This window comes from Sinocyclocheilus rhinocerous, unplaced genomic scaffold (assembly GCF_001515625.1).
Source record: "Sinocyclocheilus rhinocerous isolate Xijiao unplaced genomic scaffold, SAMN03320098_v1.1 scaffold241, whole genome shotgun sequence".
NCBI classification, from domain to species: domain Eukaryota; kingdom Metazoa; phylum Chordata; class Actinopteri; order Cypriniformes; family Cyprinidae; genus Sinocyclocheilus; species Sinocyclocheilus rhinocerous.
This window is the reverse complement of record NW_015659312.1, coordinates 56,290-65,418: the sequence shown is the minus strand read 5'-3', so window position 1 is coordinate 65,418 and position 9,129 is coordinate 56,290.

The window sequence follows — 9,129 nt, the reverse complement described above, 5'->3', positions numbered from 1 at the left end:
ATGTTAGCTCCCTCTCCTTCCAACACCATCTTATTTTCCTCTCCCTCAATTTTGCACTCTCTGTTTCCCTCCAGTCCCTCTCTACTTCTCTTAGATGCGCACAACCACACTATATTCTACAAGAAATAATTGCTTTTGTCTGAAAGGAGTACTGGAGGGAGGGGCCCGAGCGGCCCGTTACCTCAGCACGTCGAGGGGGTACGCGAGGGACAACCGGTCACTTTTTTTTTTTTATCTCTTTCACTTGACCTGCGGATGTCATCTGTCAATAGTGAGATGCAAGAGAAGGACAGGGACAATGAAACACATCCTTCTATTGAACAAAATAAGGAGGAAATGCGTTTTGTTGCAGGTGGAAAGACCCCCCCCCCCAAAAAAAAATGAACACAAGCAACAACAACGACAGGAATAATCAAACTATTTTTATTACTATTATAAAATGACACTCACATCATTATTTGTGGCTGCAAAAAAGTAGAATCCAAAATGAATGATTTGTATTTGCAACATCTGTTTGCATCTCGGTCATATGCAAGACTTCTGAGCCTGAGCTCAGAGAGTTTTGCTGCCTAGTGGAATCGATTTACTCCTATCGACTGGAGTGTTTATCGTATAGATTTTTCTATTTAAAAATCTATATTGACAATAATCTTGTGTGTAAGTGTGCTGCAGCATGGTTTGTAATTGACAGGGCGTGATGAATTGGCAGTAGGAGAGAGGAGCAGCGGAGCTCGCTGATTAAGGCCCCCGGGAGGTTTTGCTGGCACGACGAGATTTCCGAGCACAGCGTTTCCCAACCCTGTTCTTGGAGGGCCCCCCAATTGTACACATTTTGGATGTCTCCCTCATCTGACACACCCATTTCAGATCTTTCAGTATTATACTGATCAGCTGATGGGTATAATCAGCTGTTTGATTTGGGAGACATCCTGAATGTGTCCTGTTGGGCTGCTCCAGGAACGGAATTGGGAAATATTGTCTAGCACACAGACTACTTGTGCTGGCTTCTGCTATTGTTCTGCACATCATATTGATAGACAATGTTTATTGACAAATACAAATATAACAGTGTTTCAGTATTATGCTGATGAGAATGATCAGGTGCTTGATTTGAAGACATCCTGAATATGTTATTTTGGGAGCCCGAACAGGGTTGGGAAACTATGTCTAGCACACCGGCTCTTGAGATCAACCTGTTTTGTTTCTGCTGTTGTTCTGCACATCATATTGGTAAACAAAGTTTATTGACAAACAAAAACGTAACAGCCTGTGTGACTTCTTAAGAGATTCTCAGGTGTGTCCAAGAACATGTACTCAGTGCATTTCTATGCATTTTTATTTATTTTTATATTTTAATATTATTCAAAATGTTGGTTGATGTCCCAATTATGTAAGTAATGAGCAGATTAAGCCAACATTACAGTTTCTAGAACAGCTCACATATGGTTTCATTAATCAGACTGCTGGGACACGTGAACACCTCATCTGGAATAAACAAAAAGTCCAAACAAAAGACATTTTAGATAAATCTAGGTAATATTAAATAAATTGAAGAAACATGTTTTTCAATTTTTACCTTCTATCAAGGCATAATGACTAAAAGAAAAAAAAACAGCATGGTCAATATTTGCAATTTATTGTGCACTTGTTAATTAAGCACATGAATGTAGTTAATGAGTTAACTAAAAGGATAGTCCCAAATATGATATGATTTTGTCCATACAATTAAAGTCAACAGGATGCAGTGATGAATGAACAAAGGACAAAGAAATGCATAAATGTTTGGAATGTAATGTACATGATTATGACAAAAATTTTTAGAGATAGGCCTAAAGATGTCAAATGACTATGCAGTGTAATAAATGGCAAGAGTGAGGTTTTCAAAAAGATGTGCATATGACAAAATATTACCAGCAAATCTGAAAATGTTCTGCATGTAAACATGGTCACTTGAGGGAGTGCCTTTCATTTTTGTATTAAGTATGAAAAAAGCTAGTTTTGCTCGTTATATTAAAGAGTTTCGTGTTGTTTATACCATTATAATCTACATTAGTGTTGTTGGAAAGAGATGTTCCTAGTTGACTGTGATTGGGTGGGGGTGGGATGGTGGTGATGTGAGAGTTGTAACGGCTCCGCTCGCGCTTCAATGTTGCGGGCAGCGTGGAATCAGAGCGCGAGAGCGTATGGGAGGAGAGCGTGCACGAATGAGCTATTGGGGTTCCCAAATAACGGGAACAGGCAGACAGACCAAAACACGCAGGCGGATGGACGGAAATATAGGCAAGTGATCTTAAAAACCAGCGACGTAACGAACTCTTTTCCCCTTGATGTTTTCGTGCTTTATTTATTTGTTTGCCTTGTTTAGTCATGTATCGATTGATTGCGTTTTAATTACTGGCGTGTGACAAGGTGCGTGGGAGGAGGGGCGAATCCGGCGAACACGTTGAGTTGCCTTATTTTTCTATAGATTTTTAATTTAAATTAGCAAAAATAAGCAGACGGTTTTAACCACGTTTAGTGACTTTGTGTAAATGAATGTGTAGCCTGTAGCTGCTAGAACAAGGAAGAGAGCTATAGAAGAGCTAGACCAAATAAATTCACCAAAAAATGCACCACATATCCAAGTAATAACAATATCCGCTGTCTTTTATACGTTATATAGTCAGGGTGTGACATCTTTTTTTCTTTATTAGAACAAATGCAGAACCGTTAGTTTATTTCACAAGCAGATAACCAAAGTTAAAGCGACTGCGACCACGGGGAGAGGCAGCAGGCCAGCCGAACATACAGTAGTCAGTGCCGACAAGGACAGAAACACTTCAGTTTACCACGAGAGATAGCTATGCATTTATAGACGTTCGCAAACAGAGTAAATATAGGCTATGCCTTTGAGTGACAGATAGCCTACATATGTTCGGCAAGCTGATTGAACAGTTATACCAAATACTGTAGCTGAATACCAAAACGAATAGACAAACGTGAAAGTAATAGTAATATAACCCACGTTTGTCTTGTTTTAATCCGTCTATCCATCCGCCTGTGTGCGCGCGCTGGGAAATACAGTCGGGCTGCGCGCGTCTGCATGTAGATCAAAAGTAAACTACAAGCGAAAAGGAAAGGGTTTTTATAAAAAAAAAATGTAACTGGAAAACCTACGTGTAAACGCAATTTTATGAATAACCAGTATTGTGTCAAAAACGCCTGGATCACGGAACCAAAGTGAGAAAAAGCATATCTTGCCACAACTGCTAAAATTGCAAAGAAAAATCAACAGTTAAAAGAACATCTGATAAGAACCAGACCAGAAGACGGATCATGTTTGTTCCTTTGCCGGTGCCGTTTGTCTTGCCGAGAACTGCCTCTGATCTCCAAGCCTGGCGCCTCAAGTCGCCGCTGGCTCTGCGCTCTCACTCCGGTAAGGCTTTCTTCCAGAGCAACCACCCTTTCTTTCTTCTAATACCGAATCCCGTTACCGCGCTCAGTGGCCTAATCCCCGTATCCATAATGTGAATGAAACATCCTCATTTGGCGTTTTCTTTTTGTGTCGCGCGCGCTTGCCGCCCCTTCCAACATTTCAGTTTAGTCCAACCGACGCGAGTCAAGTTTGTCTATAGCAAAACTAGCACTGCGCTTTCGCGCCTCAAAATGCAGCTCAGGTCGGGTTTGTTTTGTTAAGGTGTTTCCTAAATATATTCCCGTCTCGTTGGGCTTGGTTTCTTCAGGGCTCCGCATCCGTCCGTCTCCTCTTCTCGCCTCTGCCTCTGCCTCTGCCTCTGCCTCAGTCTCCCCCGAACTAAACTCGCGGTGAGCTGGGAATATTCATGCCAACTTATCGATCTCCGCAGGATCGATGCCGGGGCCGGCGGATCGAGGGGAGAGAGGAGAGAATCAGAGCAGCTACAGAGAACAGAAATGAGCATTTATGCTATTTAAACATCTTATGTTTGGCTCACAAATACAAATGTAGCGTGATGGTCAGGTAGATAGTTGCATGTGTGATCAGCTATAAGCGTTTTGAATAGATGATCACATACATGTGTATAATGTGGTTTGCACCTAGTCTTTTGCAGTAAGAGACAGCGAATGGCAAACGGACGACTGTTTATTTTATTGTTTTCATTGCGGGAACTTCCCGGTTGTTCGGTAGCCACAAAAAGATGAAAACACAAGGAAGCGCGGATGGAGAAGGTGGGCGGGGGTGGAGTAGGAGGAGATGGGTGTAGTCTGAATTGAGGAGGCATAACTATAAGCAAGCGGCTCCTATGTTTACTGGGTTTGTGACGGTCTGAGAATACAATGAAAGTGTTTAGTAATTTTATACAGAAATTGTTTTCTGTATAATTTATGTAGTGTTTATTTTGTATTATTTTATATAAAGCTTATATGGGTTGTATATGGGGAAAATGTACATTTCATTTAATGTAAAATGTTATGCTTTAAGCAAATTGTAAACATCATTTTGATAATTGTTTTATTGTTATTATTTATACTCTTGTAATAAGCGCATTAACTGAGGGATTTGTGCTAAAACTATTTGGAATAGGATACAGTTTCTCTTCTAAATTAATTTTAATTTCTAAAATCAAAAAAAGAAAAAGACAAGACAACTTTTTTTTAGACAAGTTATTTGTCTCCATACGGGAACTTTTGCCTATGTTATGGTATAAAAACCAAGATGGTGCTTAATAGGCCTTCGGAGGTTACTTTTGTCCATTTTTATGCATTCAGAAAGTGTTGTAAAGTGGCAATGGAAAGTGTTGTGCCTTATTTTTATTCAGACTTTATTGGAAACTTATCTTAATGGGATTTGTTCTCTAGCTGTAGGATTTTACCACTTCATAATTTGCATAGGTCTTACAGGTTTTCATGGGCTTTGGGACTGAAGAATGATGCAGAATGGAAAAGGGGAAGGATAATGAGCCTCTTCCCCTCAGAGATTAACAGGACCAAGGGAGAGGAGGAGGAGTTTCATGCCCCTTTTGCTGAAAAATAGCAAGTGTCAAAAGAAGATAAAAAAGAGGACAGAAAAAAGAAAAAGCTGTGGACCACTAAAGGAAAGTAGGTGCAGATGACAGTGAAAAATGGGAACGAGTATGGAAAACCGAGTTTGAGCAGGAGAGGTGATCTTGAGCTCTAGGCACAGCTTGTATGGACGCAGTCATCTAGCTCATTAAGTATGAATGATAAGCAAGGCTGTAAACTTTGTTGTTTAGATATACATACTCAACACTTATTTCACATAGAAGTGGGTGATTGGTATATGAAAAAACTATTTGATTAACAATTTCACAAAACTTAAAATATTTTTGACTAAGCCTTAGACAATCTTTTGTTTATGTAAGTTGTTCTTCACAGTCAGCTAAACCTCAGCAAAATCTGTCCTTCATTTTATGCTGTCAAATACCATTATGGCCAGCAGAAATATGCATATCTCATCGTAGCCTCTTAATCACCATTAGAGAGAGCGGAACCTATTTAACTCTTATCCAGTTACTAATATATGCAGCTATTACACCCTATTCCCATTAGATAGCAGATATAGACATGGACAGAGGCAGAGATAGAGATAATCAAGACCTATTCTTGTAAGTGGTCTCGGGAATTATTGCCATTAACGGCTCCATTAAAGTTTTATGTGTGTTACAGAAACAGGCAGGTCCTGGAGGATGAGAGAATATTGACTGAGAGAAAAAAGAGTGTACATTAAGCAACATTCATGCTTTGCATGACATATGAACCAAAGAAAATCTGTTCTTTCTGATTTTTAGCTTATCAACAGAGAGAAAGTACTACTATACATTTAATCAGTTAGGATATAATTACTTGAAAAGTACTGAAAGATAATTGTCTCATTGTCATAATGACAGGTGACAGTGTCAGAAATGGAATCCATATATTTCTGTAGCTATTTATTTATTTTTGGTATCTAAAAGTATTTGTGAGAGGGAATGTAAGATAAAGTGTTTTTATAGATCATGGCAAGTCCTATAGTGTTAAGATGATTGCTAATGACAAAATGTCAGCTTGGGTTTCTTAGTAACATAATGGGGAATCAATATAAGGAAGATGTCGATACAGAATGTTCTACTGCATTTCACTGTCTCTCTCACACATATTCTTGCACCCTCTTTTGCTCTGATTGATATGCCATGTCATCATGATGTTCGTTTAGTGGCAGTACTCCCACAGGTCTTTTAGTTGTACTGTTAGTTTCAGCAGAGCAGATATGTGTTTGCATCTGTGTGGGTTTACCTTCTGTAGTGTATTAACACTGACGGCACCCCTCATTAGCACTGCTGGAAAATGCGGCTTTTCACTCTGTAAGACATTCCCTAGAGTTCTTTCCTCCCAGTGGCCATTACAAGCACACACACACACATTGCGTCTCTACACAACCAGAAAGACATTACACATCTTGAGTCTGGTCTGCAAACTGATAAGGAGATTTTAGACTGAACTCTCTCTCATATTTAAAGCTTAGAGACTTACAAGTGCTTGCAAGGTATCACTCTGTTGATATTCTTCAAATATTAAAAAAAAAAAGGTCTAGAGACGCATTTTGTAAAAGTTAAACTTTTATATTGAGTGCCACATTTAGAATGCTGTGTCATGCGTGGTACACTGCAAAAGACATGAAACCTCAGAGCAATGGTCAAACATGGGCATCTAGCCCATGTTTACATAGAAAAACTATGGAAAACAGCACAGTGGACCGCAGAAACGCATTTTGGATGAACGGCCTCTTACACCAGTGTTTCCCTGTTCCTGGAGGCACACCAACAGTACACATTTTGGATGTCTCCGTTATTTGACCCATCCATTTCTGGTCTTCAAGTCTCTACTAATGACCTGATGTGTTAAAAAATTGTTTTACTATAGTGTTTGATTAGAAAGAGCTTGAAAATGTGTTGGTGTGCCTCCAGGAACAGTGTTGGGAAACACTGCCTGACGCTGCACAGTGATTGTGTTGATTCTTGCATGCAGTCGGCTGAAAACAAGACGCATGCAGCAGCAAAGCCACTGTGGTGCAGCATTTCATTTAAACTGAACCGACCTCACTTAATACTTTAACAATATTATTTTGCTGCCTTGGAAGCACTGGTATTTCTTTCAGGAAATGCAAATCTTTTCACTATTAATCTGTCTTTCTGCCTCCCTTTCTCTTATTCTCATACGAAAACACACTCTGGATGTGTTGGTGGCTACATGATGGCACAAAAATAGGCGAAGTCTTCAGACAGGCCCTTAATCAACACATCTGAGAGAGACAGCAGCACCTTGTCAAAACACCCCCTACCAGTACAGCAGCACTCACACAGATTCGGCACTGCTGTGTTAATTTAGTGTGATTATCTGGCTGCACATGTGTATTTGTGTGTGTGTATGTGCACATGTGTTGGAGACACACAAAACTGTTGTTGTGTGTAGATGGATTGAGGGATCGGGACTAGAATAAAAGATGTGCATAAATAGACATGAATGAATGTATTGATATTTGACATGGCAGGTGCATAGTAGCTTTACTGACAAATGCATGTAATGAGAGAAATTTAGATTAGAGTGTGGGGTAAACAGATGGATTGACACAGCATTATACCACTTTTTAAATCTGGCTCCTCCTTTGACTCTATAAGGTGAAAAATGGGCATAAACCAGTGTAATTTGTCCTCTCAGCATCTGCTCTGTGTGTGTGTGTGTGTGTGTGTGTGTAACAGCACACATTCTGATAATAGAGAATGTGTTATAAAAGCTTGCTCTTTGATTATGTCCTTCACTCCTCATGAACAAGCTCAAGACCTAAATCTGTTCTCTTCCTCCATTTCATTTAAGATTTATAGCGATCAAGGTGTCCAGTTCATATGTAGGGCTTAGTGAATGTCTTTCAGGGCTTTTTCCCCTTTCTTTTCATGGTCGTAAGGTGGTCTGGTGTCATTTTGATTAATAATGCCAATTTGTTTATTAGTTATTATTAATAATTCATATTGTATGATGATGTTTCTAATCTAAATTATATGATCTAATGATACAATTTGATTTAGATTACATTACTACTACTACTGTTACGGAGTAAACTTATTTATAATAATAATATATAGTATGCAGTATTTCTGACTGGATGCTTTTGAGTAAATAAACATCAGTGAAAAGTTTACCTCATGTCATTCCAAGCCTGTATGACTTTCTTTTGTTCTGTGGAAGACAAAGAAGATATTTTGAAGAATGTTGGTAACCAAAACGTTATGGTGTTCTTTGTCTTGACTCACTGACATGAAAACAAAACCCCCGCTGAAACATTTCTCCAAATATCTTCTTTTTTATGTTCCACAGAGAAAAGAAGTCGTACAGTTTACAAATGACATGATGGTGTTTCATTTGGGTGAACCGTCCCTTAATGCTTGTAAAACAGTATTATCTGCAGTAAAATTAGGTAAGATAAATGCAGTTTTACCCCAAACAGGGCACTTACAACCACACAGTATTTTTAACTGACAACACAAGCCGAAACCACCAGCCATCTACCCGTACAAATCTTGTAATTGGCCACATGCTGCTTTGAGTGACAAGTATGATCATCAATCAAATTAAGATGGAGAGAGGGGAGGGATGGAGCCCGACTCCCCAGACAGGCTGCTGTTAACAGGGTTTCCTTCAATCCACGTTTTTCGATCAATACATGGCTTGCCAATTTGTACTCTGCACCTGAGTACATAAAATGCCTATTGCATCAGATTACTCAAAGTTTATATCCATTATGCAGCATGTTCTCATCACTTCTATAAGAGCAAATTGTTTCCATTCACTCGCAATAGCATTGAAGCAGAGCAGCAAAATACTGAGACATTTTGTCTTTAATTTGACAGCCTTACTCATACATGCTTTGATGGGATAATTGTATTCCCCGAAAGCAATTTGTACTGTGAGTTTATTACCATCAGCGCATATGAGCTCGGTTGGTGTCCAGCATGTGATGATGCAGATGGGCATTAAACCAGGAATGCTGGAGGGATCACGGCTGAATGACTGCATTTTCTGTGGAACGTATCCAAGGTGATGAGGGAGCGTAGGCAACATAGCAGAAATGATTATGGTCGTAAAATATGTTGAACTGCAGATTTTATGAGGAATTAT